Source organism: Pristiophorus japonicus, chromosome 19, assembly GCF_044704955.1.
Source record: "Pristiophorus japonicus isolate sPriJap1 chromosome 19, sPriJap1.hap1, whole genome shotgun sequence".
NCBI lineage: Eukaryota > Metazoa > Chordata > Chondrichthyes > Pristiophoridae > Pristiophorus > Pristiophorus japonicus.
The window spans coordinates 41,332,109-41,350,275 of NC_091995.1; positions in this window are offsets into that span (position 1 = coordinate 41,332,109).

Consider the following 18,167-nt stretch of genomic DNA (forward strand, 5'->3'; position numbering starts at 1 on the left):
ATATTGTTGAATACCATCACTGACCACTCATATACTGGGGACTAACATCACTGACCACTCATATAGCATGGAATACCATCACTGACCGCTCATATACAGGGAAATACCATCACTGACCGCTCATATACCATGGAATACCATCACTGACCATTCATATACCGGGGAACAACATCACTGACCGCTCATATACCATGGAATACCTTCACTGACTGCTCATATACCATGGAATACCATGACTGATCGCTCATATACCATGGAATACAATCACTGAGCGCTCATATACCGGGGAATACCATCACTGACCACCCATAAACCGGGGTATACCATCACTGACCGCACATATACCATGGAATACCATCACTGACCACTCATCTACCGGGGAATAACATCACTGACCACTCACATACCGGGGAATACCATCACAGACCACTCATATACCATGCAATACCATCACTGACCACTCATATACCGGTGAATACCATCACTGACCACTCATCTACCGGGGAATAACATCACTGACCACTCACATACCGGGGAATACCATCACAGACCACTCATATACCATGCAATACCATCACTGACCACTCATATACCGGTGAATACCATCACTGGCCACTCACATACCGGGGAGTACCATCACTGACCACTCATATACCATGGAATACCATCACTGACCGCTCATATACCATGGAATACGACCACTGACCGCTCATATACTGGGAAATACCATCACTGACCGCTCATAGACCGGGGAATACCATCACTGACCGATCATATACCATGGAATACCATCACTGGCCGCTCATATACAGGGAAATACCATTACTGACGGCTCATAGAGCGGGTAATACCGTCACTGACCACTCATATACCATGGAATACCATCACTGACCATTCACATACCAGGGAACAACATCACTTACCGCTCATATACCATGGAATACCTTCACTGACCGATCATATACCACGGAATACCATCAGTGACCACACATATATTAGCGATAACCATCACTGACCACACATATACCATGGAATACCATCACTGACCACTCATGCACCGGGTAATACCATCACTGACCGCTCATATACCACGGAATACCATCAGTGACCGCACATATATTAGCGATAACCATCACTGACCACTCGTATACCATGGAATACCATCACCGACCAGTCATATACCGGGGAATACCATCACTGACCGCTCATATACCGGGGAATACCATCACTGACCGCTCACATACCGGTGAGTACCATCACTGACCGCTCATATGCTGGGGAATACCAGAACTGACCACTCATATACCGGGGAATACCATCACTGACCACACATATACCATGCAATACCATCACAGACCACTCATCTACCGGGGAATAACATCACTGACCACTCATACACCGGGGAATACCATCACTGACCGCTCATATACCACGGAATACCATCAGTGACCGCACATATATTAGCGATAACCATCACTGACCACTCGTATACCATGGAATACCATCACTGACCACTCATATACTGGGGAATACCATCACTGACCGCTCATATACCGGGGAATACCATCACTGACCGCTCACATACCGGTGAGTACCATCACTGACCGCTCATATGCTGGGGAATACCAGAACTGACCACTCATATACCGGGGAATACCATCACAGACCGCGCATATCACATGGAATACCATCTCTGACCGCTCATATACCACGGAATACCATCAGTGACCGCATATATATCAGGGAATACCATCACTGACCGCTCATATGCCATGGAATACCATCACTGACCGCTCATATACCAGGGAATAACACCACTGACCAATCATATACCATGGAATACCATCACTGACCACTCATATACCGGGGAATACCATCACTGACCACACATATACCATGGAATACCATCACTGACCATTCATATACCGGGGAATACGATCACTGACCGCTCATATATCAGGGAATACCATCACTGACCGCTCATATGCCATGGAATACCATCACTGACCACTCATATGCAGGGGAATACCATCACCGACCGCACATTTACCATGGAATACCATCACTGACCGCTCATATACCATGGAATACCATCACTGACTGCTCATATACTGGAAAATACCATCACTGACCGCTCATAGACCGGGGAATACCATCACTGACTGATCATATACCGGGGAATACCATCACTGACCACTCACATACCATGGAATAACATCACCGACTGCACATATACCGGGTAAAACCTCATGACTGCTCATATATTGTTGAATACCATCACTGACCGCTCATATACTGGGGACTAACATCACTGACCACTCATATAGCATGGAATACCATCACTGACCGCTCATATACAGGGGAATACCATCACTGACCGCTCATATACCATGGAATACCATCACTGACCATTCATATACCGGGGAACAACATCACTGACCGCTCATATACCATGGAATACCTTCACTGACTGCTCATATGCCATGGAATACCATCACTGATCGCTCATATACCATGGAATACAATCACTGAGCGCTCATATACCGGGGAATACCATCACTGACCACCCATAAACCGGGGTATACCATCACTGACCGCACATATACCATGGAATACCATCACTGACCACTCATCTACCGGGGATTAACATCACGGACCACTCACATACCGGGGAATACCATCACAGACCACTCATATACCATGCAATACCATCACGGACCACTCATATACTGGGGAATACCATCACTGGCCACTCACATACCGGGGAGTACCATCACTGACCACTCATATACCATGGAATACCATCACTGACCGCTCATATACCATGGAATACGACCACTGACCGCTCATATACTGGGAAATACCATCACTGACCGCTCATAGACCGGGGAATACCATCACTGACCGATCATATACCATGGAATACCATCACTGGCCGCTCATATACAGGGAAATACCATTACTGACGGCTCATAGAGCGGGTAATACCGTCACTGACCACTCATATACCATGGAATACCATCACTGACCATTCACATACCAGGGAACAACATCACTTACCGCTCATATACCATGGAATACCTTCACTGACTGCTCATATACCATGGAATACCATCACAGACCGGTGATATACCATGGAATACAATCACTGACCGCTCATATACCGGGGAATACAATCACTGACCACCCATATACCGGGGTATACCATCACTGACCGCTCATATACCAGGCAATACAATGAGTGACCGCTCGTATACCGGGGAACAATATCACTGCCCGCTCATATACCATGGAATACCTTCACTGACTGCTCATAAACCATGGAATACCATCACAGACTGGTGATATACCATGGAATACCATCACTGACCGCTCACATACCGGTAAATACCATACCTGACCACTCATAAACCATGGAATACCATCACTGACAACTCATATTCGGGGCAATACCATCACTGAGTGCTCATATACCATGGAATACCATCACAGACCGGTGATATACCGGGGTATACCATCACTGACCGCTCATATACCAGGCAATACAATGAGTGACCGCTCGTATACCGGGGAACAACATCTCTGACCGCTCATATACAATGGAATACCTTCACTAACTGCTCATAAACAATAGAATACCATCACTGACCGCTCATATACCGGGGAATACAATCACTGACCACCCATATACCGGGGTATACCATCACTGACCGCTCATATACCAGGCAATACAATGAGTGACCGCTCGTATACCGGGGAACAACATCACTGACCGCTCATATACCATGGAATACCATCACTGACCGCTCATATACCGGGCAATACCATCACTGACAACTCATATTCGGGGCAATACCATCACTGAGCGCTCATATACTGGGGAATACCATCACTGACCAATCATAACCATGGAATAACATCACTGACTGCTCATATACCAGGCAATACAATGAGTGACCGCTTGTAGACCGGGGAACAACATCACTGACCGCTCATATACCATGGAATACCTTCACTGACTGCTCATAAACGATGGAATACCATCACAGACCGGTGATATACCATGGAATACCATCACTGACCACTCACATACCGGTAAATACCATCACTGGCCGCTCATATACTGGGGTGTACCATCACTGACCACTCACATACCGGGGAATACCATCACTGACCACTCATATACCATGGAATACCATCACTGACCGCTCATATACCATGGAATACCATCACTGACCGCTCATATACCATGGAATACCATCACTGACCGCTCATATACTGGGAAATACCATCACTGAACGCTCATAGACCGGGGAATACCATCACTGACCGATCATATACCGGGGAATACCATCACTGACCACTCACATACCATGGAATAACATCACCGACTGCACATATACCGGGTAATACCATCACTGACTGCTCATATATCGGGGAATACCATCACTGACCGCTCATATACTGGGGACTAACATCACTGACCACTCATATACCATGGAATACCATCACTGATCACTCATATACCGGGAAATATCATCACTGACCGCTCATATACCGGGGAATACCATCACTGACCGCTCATATAACATGGAATACCATCACTGACCATTCATATACCGGGGAACAACATCACTGACCGCTCATATACCATGGACTACCTTCACTGACTGCTCATATGCCATGGAATACCATCACTGACCGCTCATATACCATGGAATACAATCACTGAGCGCTCATATACTGGGGAATACCATCACTGACCACCCATATACCGGGGTATACCATCACTGACCACACATATACCATGCAATACCATCACAGACCACTCATCTACCGGGGAATAACATCACTGACCACTCACATACCGGGGAATACCATCACAGACCACTCATATACCATGGAATACCATCACTGACCGCTCATATACCAGGGAATACCACCACTGACCAATCATATACCATGGAATACCATCACTGACCATTCATATACCGGGGAATACGATCACTGACCGCTCATATACCAGGGAATACCACCACTGACCAATCATATACCATGGAATACCATCACTGACCACTCATATGCAGGGGAATACCATCACCGACCGCACATATACCATGGAATACCATCACTGACCGCTCATATACCATGGAATACCATCACTGACCACTCACAAAACATTGAATAACATCACCGACCGCTCATATACCGGGTAATACCATCACTGACCGCTCATATATCGGGTAATACCGTCACTGACCACTGATATATTCTGGAATACCATCACTGACCGCTCATATACCGGGAAATACCATCACTGACCGCTCATATACCGGGGAATACCATCACTGACCACTCATATACCGGGGAATACCATCACTGACCGCTCATATAGTGGGTAATACCGTCACTGACCACTCATATACCATGGAATACCATCACTGACCATTCACATACCGGGGAACAACATCACTGACCGTTCATATACCATGGAATACCTTCACTGACTGCTCATAAACCATGGAATACCATCACAGACCGCTCATATACTGGGGAATACCATCACTGACTGCTCATATACCGGGGAATACTATCACTGACCACTCATATACCATGGAATACCATCACTGACCATTCACATACCGGGGAACAACATCACTGACCGCTCATATACCATGGAATACCTTCACTGACTGCTCATATAGCATGGAATACCATCACTGACCGCTCATATACCATGGGATACAATCACTGACCGCTCATATACCGGGGAATACCATCACTGACCACAAATATACCGGGGAATATCATCACTGACCGCTCATATACCGGTGAATATCATCACTGGCCGCTCATATACCGTGGAATACCTTTACTGACTGCTCATATACCTTGGAATACCATCACTGACCGCTCATATACCATGGAATACAATCACTGACCGCTCATATACTGGGGACTAACATCACTGACCACTCATATACCATGGAATACCATCACCGACCACTCATATACCGGGAAATACCATCACTGACCACTCAGATACCATGGAATACCATCACTGACCATTCACATACCCGGGAACAACATCACTGACCGCTCATATACCGTGGAATACCTTCACTGACTGCTCATATACCTTGGAATACCATCACTGACCGCTCATATACCATGGAATACAATCACTGACTGCTCATATACCGGGGAATACTATCACTGACCACTTATATACCGGGGAATACCATCACTGACCACTCATATACCATGGAATACCATCAATGACCACCCATATACCGGGAAATACCATCACTGACCGCTCATATACCGGTGAATATCATCACTGACCGCTCATATACCGGGGAATACCATCAATGACCACTCATATAGAATAGAATACCATCACTGACCACTCATATATGGGGGAATAGCATTACTGACGGCTCATATAGCGGGTAATACCGTCACTGACCACTCATATACCATGGAATACCATCACTGACCATTCACATACCGGGGAACAACATCACTAACCGCTCATATACCATGGAATACCTTCACTGACTGCTCATATACCATGGCATACCATTACTGACTGCTCATGTACCATGGAATACAATCACTGACCACTCATATAGCGGGTAATACCATCACTGACCACTCATATACCATGGAATACCATCACTGACCATTCACATACCCGGGAACAACATCACTGACCGCTCATATACCATGGAATACCTTCACTGACTGCTCATATACCTTGGAATACCATCACTGACCGCTCATATACCATGGAATACCTTCACTGACTGCTCATATACCGGGGAATACCATCACTGACCACCAATATACTGTGGAATACCATCACTGATCACTCATATATCGGTGATTACTATCACAGACCAATCATATACCATGCAATACCATCACTGACCACTCATATACCGGGGAATACCAACACTGACCGCTCATGTACTGGAGAATACCATCACTGACCGCTCATATCCCATGGAATACCATCACTGACTGCTCCTATACCACGGAATATAATCAGTGACCGCACATAAATTAGCAATAACAATCACTGACCACTCATATACCATGGAATACCATAACTGACCGCTCATATACCATGGAATATCATCACTGACCACCCATATACCGGGGAATACAATCACTGACCACTCATATACCGGGGAATACCATTACTGACGCCTCATATAGCGGGTAATACCGTCACTGACCACTCAAATACCATGGAATACCATCACTGACCATTCACATACCGGGGAACAACATCACTGACCGCTCATATACCATGTAATACCTTCACTGACAGCTCATATACCATGGTATACCATCACTGACTGCTCAAATATCATGGAATACAATCACTGACCGCTCATATACCGGGGAATACCATCACTGACCACCAATATATAGGGGAATACCATCACTGACCACTCATATACCATGAAATACCATCACTGACCATTCACATACCGGGGAACAACATCACTGACCGCTCATATACCATGGAATACCTTCACTGACTGCTCATATAGCATGGAATACCATCACTGACCGCTCATATACCATGGAATACCATCACTGACCGCTCATATACTGGGGACTAACATCACTGACCACTCATATACCATGGAATACCATCACTGACCACTCATATACCGGGAAATACCATCACTGACCGCTCATATATCGGTGAATACCATCACTGACCGCTGAGATACCGGGGAATATCATCAATGACCACTCATATAGCATAGAATACTATCACTGACCACTCATATACTGGGGTATACCATTACTGACGGCTCATATAGCGGGTAATACTGTCACTGACCACTCATATACCATGAAATACCATCACTGACCATTCACATACCGGGGAACAACATCACTGACCGCTCATATACCATGGAATACCTTCACTGACTGCTCATATACCATGGCATACCATCACTGACTGCTCATATACCATGGAATACAATCACTGACCGCTCATATACCGGGGAATACCATCACTGACCACCAATATACAGGGGAATACCATCACTGACCACTCATATACCATGGAATACCATCACTGACCATTCACATACCGGGGAACAACATCACTGACCGCTCATATACCATGGAATACCTTCACTGACTGCTCATATAGCATGGAATACCATCACTGACCGCTCATATACCATGGAATACAATCACTGACCGCTCATATACCGGGGAATACCATCACTGACCACAAATATACCGGGGAATATCATCACTGGCCGCTCATATACCGTGGAATAACATCACTGACCAGTGATATACCATGGAATACCAACACTGACTGTTCATATACAGGGAAATACCATCTCTGACCGTTCATATACCGGCGAATACCATCACTGACCACCCATACACCGGGGAATACCATCCCTGACCACTCATATACCATGGAATACCATCACTGACCGCTCATATACCGGGCAATACCATCACTGACAGCTCATATTCCGGGCAATACCATCACTGACCAATCATATACCATGGAATACCATCACTGACCACTCAAACACCGGGAATACCATCACTGACCGCTCATATACCAGGGAGTACGTTCACTGACCGCTCATATACTGGGGAATACCATCACTGACCAATCATATGCCATGGAATACCATCACTGACCACCCATATACCGGGGAATAACATCACTGACCACAAATATACCGGGGAATACCATCAATGACCACTCATATAGCATAGAATACCATCACTGACCACTCATATACGGGGGAATACCATTACTGATGGCTCATATAGCGGGTAATACCGTCACTGACCACTCATATACCATGGAATACCCTCACTGACCATTCACATACCAGGGAACAACATCACTAACCGCTCATATACCATGGAATACCTTCACTGACTGCTCATATACAATGGCATACCATTACTGACTGCTCATGTACCATGGAATACAATCACTGACCACTCATATAGCGGATAATACCATCACTGACCACTCAGATACCATGGAATACCATCACTGACCATTCACATACCCGGGAACAACATCACTGACCGCTCATATACCATGGAATACCTTCACTGACTGCTCATATACCACGGAATACCATCACTGATCGCTCATATACTGGGGACTAACATCACTGACCACTCATATACCATGGAACACCATCACTGACCACTCATATACAGGGAAATACCATCACTGACCGCTCATATACCGGTGAATACCATCACTGACCGCTGAGATACCGGGGAATATCATCAATGACCACTCATATAGCATAGAATACCATCACTGACCACTCATATACCGGGGTATACCATTACTGACGGCTCATATAGCGGGTAATACTGTCACTGACCACTCATATACCATGGAATACCTTCACTGACCATTCACATACCGGGGAACAACATCACTGACCGCTCATATACCATGGAATACCTTCACTGACTGCTCATATACCATGGCATACCATCACTGACTGCTCATATACCATGGAATACAATCACTCACCGCTCATATACCGGGGAATACCATCACTGACCACCAATATACTCTGGAATACCATCACTGACCACTCATATACCGGTGAATACTATCACAGACCAATCATATACCATGCAATACCATCACTGACCACTCATATACCGGGGACTACCATCACTGAACGCTCATATAACGGGGAATACCAACACTGACCGCTCATGTACTGGGGAATACCATCACTGACGGCTCATATCCCATGGAATACCATCACTGACTGCTCATATACCACGGAATACCATCAGTGACCGCACATAAATTAGCGATAACAATCACTGACCGCTCATATACCATGGAATACCATCACTGACCACCCATATACCGGGGAATACCATCACTGACCACCCATATACCGGGGAATACCATCACTGACCACTCATATACCGGGGAATACCATTACTGACGGCTCATAGACCATGGAATACCATCACTGACCATTCACATACCGGGGAACAACATCACTGACCGCTCATATAACATGGAATACCTTCACTGACTGCTCATATACCATGGCATACCATCACTGACTGCTCAAATACCATGGAATACAATCACTGACTGCTCATATACCGGGGAATACCATCACTGACCACCAATATACAAGGGAATACCAACACTGACCGCTCATGTACTGGAGAATACCATCACTGACCGCTCATATCCCATGGAATACCATCACTGACTGCTCATATACCACGGAATACCATCAGTGACCGCACATAAATTAGCAATAACAATCACTGACCACTCATATACCATGGAATACCATAACTGACCGCTCATATACCATGGAATATAATCACTGACCACCCATATACCGGGGAATACAATCACTGACCACTCATATACCGGGGAATACCATTACTGACGGCTCATATAGCGGGTAATACCGTCACTGACCACTCAAATACCATGGAATACCATCACTGACCATTCACATACCGGGGAACAACATCACTGACCGCTCATATACCATGTAATACCTTCACTGACTGCTCATATACCATGGTATACCATCACTGACTGCTCAAATATCATGGAATACAATCACTGACCGCTCATATACCGGGGAATACCATCACTGACCACCAATATATAGGGGAATACCATCACTGACCACTCATATACCATGAAATACCATCACTGACCATTCACATACCGGGGAACAACATCACTGACCGCTCATATACCATGGAATACCTTCACTGACTGCTCATATAGCATGGAATACCATCACTGACCGCTCATATACCATGGAATACAATCACTGACCGCTCATATACCGGGGAATACCATCACTGACCACAAATATACCGGGGAATATCATCACTGACCGCTCATATACCGGTGAATATCATCACTGGCCGCTCATATACCGTGGAATACCTTCACTGACTGCTCATATACCTTGGAATACCATCACTGATCGCTCATATACCATGGAATACAATCACTGACCGCTCATATACTGGGGACTAACATCACTGACCACTCATATACCATGGAATACCATCACTGACCACTCATATACCGGGAAATACCATCACTGACCACTCAGATACCATGGAATACTATCACTGACCATTCACATACCCGGGAACAACATCACTGACCGCTCATATACCGTGGAATACCTTCACTGACTGCTCATATACCTTGGAATACCATCACTGACCGCTCACATACCATGGAATACAATCACTGACCGCTCATATACTGGGGACTAACATCACTGACCACTCATATACCATGGAATACCATCACTGACCACTCATATACCGGGAAATACCATCACTGACCGCTCATATACCGGTGAATACCATCACTGACCGCTGAGATACCGGGGAATATCATCAATGACCACTCATATAGCATAGAATACCATCACTGACCACTCATATACCGGTGTATACCATTACTGACGGCTCATATAGCGGGTAATACTGTCACTGACCACTCATATACCATGGAATACCATCACTGACCATTCACATACTTGGGAACAACATCACTGACCGCTCATATACCATGGAATACCTTCACTGACTGCTCAGATACCATGGCATACCATCACTGACTGCTCATATACCATGGAATACAATCACTCACCGCTCATATACCGGGGAATACCATCACTGACCACCAATATACTCTGGAATACCATCACTGACCACTCATATACCGGTGAATACGATCACAGACCAATCATATACCATGCAATACCATCACTGACCACTCATATACCGGGGACTACCATCACTGAACACTCATATACCGGGGAATACCAACACTGACCGCTCATGTACTGGAGAATACCATCACTGACCGCTCATATCCCATGGAATACCATCACTGACTGCTCATATACCACGGAATACCATCAGTGACCGCACATAAATTAGCAATAACAATCACTGACCACTCATATACCATGGAATACCATAACTGACCGCTCATATACCATGGAATACCATCACTGACCGCTCATATACCGGGGAATACCATTAATGACGGCTCATATAACGGATAATACCGTCACTGACCACTCAAATACCATGGAATACCATCACTGACCATTCACATACCGGGGAACAACATCACTGACTGCTCATATATCATGGAATACCTTCACTGACTGCTCATATACCATGTTATACCATCACTGACTGCTCAAATACCATGGAATACAATCACTGACTGCTCATATACCGGGGAATACCATCACTGACCGCCAATATACAGGGGAATACCATCACTGACCACTCATATACCATGGAATACCATCACTGACCATTCACATACCGGGGAACAACATCACTGACCACTCATATACCATGGAATACCTTCACTGACTGCTCATATAGCATGGAATACCATCACTGACCGCTCATATACCATGGAATATAATCACTGACCACTCATATACCGGGGAATACCATCACTGACCACAAATATACCGGGGAATATCATCACTGGCCGCTCATATACCGTGGAATAACATCACTGACCAGTGATATACCATGGAATACCAACACTGACTGTTCATATACAGGGAAATACCATCTCTGACCGTTCATATACCGGCGAATACCATCACTGACCACCCATATACCGGGGAATACCATCCCTGACCACTCATATACCATGGAATACCATCACTGACCGCTCATATACCGGGCAATACCATCACTGACAGCTCATATTCCGGGCAATACCATCACTGACCACGCATATACTGGGGACTACCATCACTGACCACTCATATACCATGGAATACCATCACTGACCATTCAAATACCGGGAATACCATCACTGACCGCTCATATACCAGGGAGTACGTTCACTGACCGCTCATATACTGGGGAATACCATCACTGACCAATCATATACCATGGAATACCATCACTGACCACCCATATACCGGGGAATAACATCACTGACCACAAATATACCGGGGAATACCATCAATGACCACTCATATAGCGTAGAATACCATCACTGACCACTCATATACGGGGGAATACCATTACTGATGGCTCATATAGCGGGTAATACCGTCACTGACCACTCATATACCATGGAATACCATCACTGACCATTCACATACCGGGGAACAACATCACTAACCGCTCATATACCATGGAATACCTTCACTGACTGCTCATATACAATGGCATACCATTACTGACTGCTCATGTACCATGGAATACAATCACTGACCACTCATATAGCGGGTAATACCATCACTGACCACTCAGATACCATGGAATACCATCACTGACCATTCACATACCCGGGAACAACATCACTGACCGCTCATATACCATGGAATACCTTCACTGACTGCTCATATACCTTGGAATACCATCACTGACCGCTCATATACCATGGAATACCATCACTGATCGCTCATATACTGGGGACTAACATCACTGACCACTCATATACCATGGAACACCATCACTGACCACTCATATACCGGGAAATACCATCACTGACCGCTCATATACCGGTGAATACCATCACTGACCACTGAGATACCGGGGAATATCATCAATGACCACTCATATAGCATAGAATACCATCACTGACCACTCATATACCGGGGTATACCATTACTGACGGCTCATATACTGGGTAATACTGTCACTGACCACTCATATACCATGGAATACCATCACTGACCACGCATATACTTAGGACTACCATCACTGACCACTCATATACCATGGAATACCATCAATGACCACTCAAACACTAGGAATACCATCACTGACGGCTCATATACCGGGGAGTACGTTCACTGACCGCTCATATACTAGTGAATACCATCACTGACCAATCATATACCATGGAATGCCATCACTGACCACACATATACCGGGGAATAACATCACTGACTGCTCATATACCACGGAATACCATCGCAGACCGCTCATATACTGGATAATACCTTCACTGACCGCTCATATATCGGGGAATACATCACTGCCCACTCATATACTGGGGACTAACATCACTGACACTCATATACCATGGAATACCATCATTGACCGCTCATATACTGGGAAATACCATCACTGACCGCAAATATACCGGGGACTACCATCACTGGCCGCTCATATACCGGGGAATACCATCAATGACCACTCATATACCATGGAATACCATCACTGACCATTCACATACCCGGGAACAACATCACTTACCGCTCATATACCATGGAATACCTTCACTGACTGCTCATATACCTTGGAATACCATCACTGACCGCTCATATACCATGGAATACAATCACTGACCGCTCATACACTGGGGAATACCATCACTGACCACCCATATACCGGGGAATAACATCACTGACCGCTCATATACCGGGTAATACCTTCACTGACCACTCATATACCATGGAATACCATCACTGACCATTCACATACCCGGGAACAACATCACTTACCGCTCATATACCATGGAATACCTTCACTGACTGCTCATATACCTTGGAATACCATCACTGACCGCTCATATACATGGAATACAATCACTGACCGCTCATATACTGGGGAATACCATCACTGACCACCCATATACCGGGGAATACCATCACTGACCGCTCATATACCAGGCAATATCATGAGTGACCGCTCATAAACCAGGGAACAACATCATTGATCGCTCATAAACCATGGAATACCTTCACTGACTGCTCATAAACCATGCAATACCATCACAGGCCACTCATAAACTGGGGAATACCATCACTGACCGCTCATATACCGGGGAATACCATCACTGACCACTCATATGCCGGGAAATACCATCACGGACCGCTCATTTACCGGGGAATACCATCACTGAGCACCCATATACCATGGAATACCATTCCTGACCACTCATATACCATGGATTACAATCACTGACCGCTCATATACCCGGCAATACCATCACTGACAGCTCATATTCCAGACAATACCATCACTGACCACTCATATACTGGGGAATACCATCACTGACCACTCATAACCATGGAATACCATCACTGACCACGCATATACCGGGGACTACCATCACTGACCACTCATATACCATGTAATACCATCACTGACCAATCAAATACCGGGAATACCATCACTGACCGCTCATATACTGGGGAGTACATTCACTGACCGCTCATATACTGGGGAATACCATCACTGACCAATCATATACCATGGAATACCATCACTGACCACTCATATACCGGGGAATACCATCACTGACCACTCATATACCATGGAATACCATCACTGATCGCTCATATACCATTGAATACCATCAGTGACCACCCATATACCGGGGAATACCATCACTGACCACTCATCTACCGGGGAATAACATCACTGACCACTCACATACCGGGGTATACCATCACAGACCACTCATGTACCATGCAGTACCATCACTGATCACTCATATACCGGGGAATACCATCACTGGCCACTCATATTCCGGGGAGTACCATCACTGACCACTCATATACCGGGGAATACCAACACTGACTCTCATATAATGGGGAATACCATCACTGACTGCTCATATCCCATGGAATACCATCACTGACCGCTCATATACCACGGAATACCATCAGTGACCGCACATAAATTAGCGATAACAATCACTGACCACTCATACACCATGGAATACCATTACTGACCACTCATATACCATGGAACAGCATCAATGACCGATCATATACCAGGGAATACCATCACCGACCGCTCATATACCATGGAATACCATCACTGACTGCTCATATACTGGGAATTACCATCACTGACCGCTCATATGCCAGGGAATACCATCACTGACCGATCATATACCGGGTAATACCATCACTGACCACTCATATATTGGGGAATACCTTCACTGAGCGCTCATATACTGGGGACTAACATCACTGACCACCCATATACCATGGAACCATCACTGACCGCTCATATACCATGGAATACCATCACTGACCACCCATATACCGGGGAATACCATCACTGAGTGCTCATATACCATGGAAAACACACTGACCGCTCATATACAGGGGAATACCATCGCCGAACGCTCATATACCATGGAATACCATCACTGACCGCTCATATACTGGGAAATACCATCACTGACCGCTCATAGACCAGGGAATACCATCACTGACCGATCATATACCGGGGAATACCATCACTGACCACTCACATACCATGGAATACCATCACTGACCGCTCATATACCATGGAATACCATCACTGACCGCTCATATACTGGGAAATACCATCACTGACCGCTCATAGACCAGGGAATACCATCACTGACCGATCATATACCGGGTAATACCTTCACTGACCACTCATATACCATGGAATACCACCACTGACCATTCACATACCCGGGAACAACATCACTTACCGCTCATATACCATGGAATACCTTCACTGACTGCTCATATACCTTGGAATACCATCACTGACCGCTCATATACCATGGAATACAATCACTGACCGCTCATATACTGGGGAATACAATCACTGACCACCCATATAAGGGGAATACCATCACTGACCGCTCATATACCAGGCAATATCATGAGTGACCGCTCGTAAACCAGGGAACAACATCATTGTCCGCTCATAAACCATGGAATACCTTCACTGACTGCTCATAAACCATGCAATACCATCACTGACAGCTCATATTCCGGGCAATACCATCACTGACCACTCATATACTGGGGAATACCATCACTGACCACTCATAACCATGGAATACCATCACTGACCACGCATATACCGGGGACTTCTATCACTGACCACTCATATACCATGTAATACCATCACTGACCACTCAAATACCGGGAATACCATCACTGACCGCTCATATACTGGGGAGTACATTCACTGACCGCTCATATACTGGGGAATACCATCACTGACCAATCATATACCATGGAATACCATCACTGACCACTCATATACCGGGGAATACCATCACTGATCACTCATATATCGAGCAATACCATCACTGACCACTCATATACCATGGAATACCATCACTGATCGCTCATATACCAGGGAATACCATCAGTGACCACCCATATACTGGGGAATACCATCACTGACCAATCATATACCATGGAATACCATCACTGACCACCCATATACCAGGGAATAACATCACTGACTGCTCATATACCACGGAATACCATCACAGACCGTTCATATACCGGGTAATACCACCACTGACCGCTCATATATCGGGGAATACCATCACTGACCGCCATATACTGGGGACTAACATTACTGACACTCATATACCATGGAATAGCATCACTGACCGCTCATATACTGGGAAATACCATCACTGACCACTCATATACCGGGGACTACCATCACTGACCACTCATATACCATGGAATACCATCACTGACCGCTCATATACCGGGGACTGCCATCACTGACCGCACATATGCCATGGAATACCATCACTGACCACTCATATACCGGGGAATACCATCACTGACCATCCATATACCGAGCAATACCATCACTGACCACTCATATACCATGGAATACCATCACTGACCACTCATATACCGGGGAATACCATCACTGGCCACTCATATTCCGGGGAGTACCATCACTGACCACTCATATACCGGGGAATACCAACACTGACTGCTCATATAATGGGGAATACCATCACTGACTGCTCATATCCCATGGAATACCATCACTGACCGCTCATATACCACGGAATACCATCAGTGACCGCACATAAATTAGCGATAATAATCACTGACCACTCATACACCATGGAATACCATTACTGACCACTCATATACCATGGAATACCATCACTGACCGCTCATATACCAGGGAATTCCATCACTGACCGATCATATACCGGGTAATACCATCAATGACCACTCATATATTGGGGAATACCTTCACTGAGCGCTCATATACTGGGGACTAACATCACTGACCACCCATATACCATGGAATACCATCACTGACCGCTCATATACCATGGATTACCATCACTG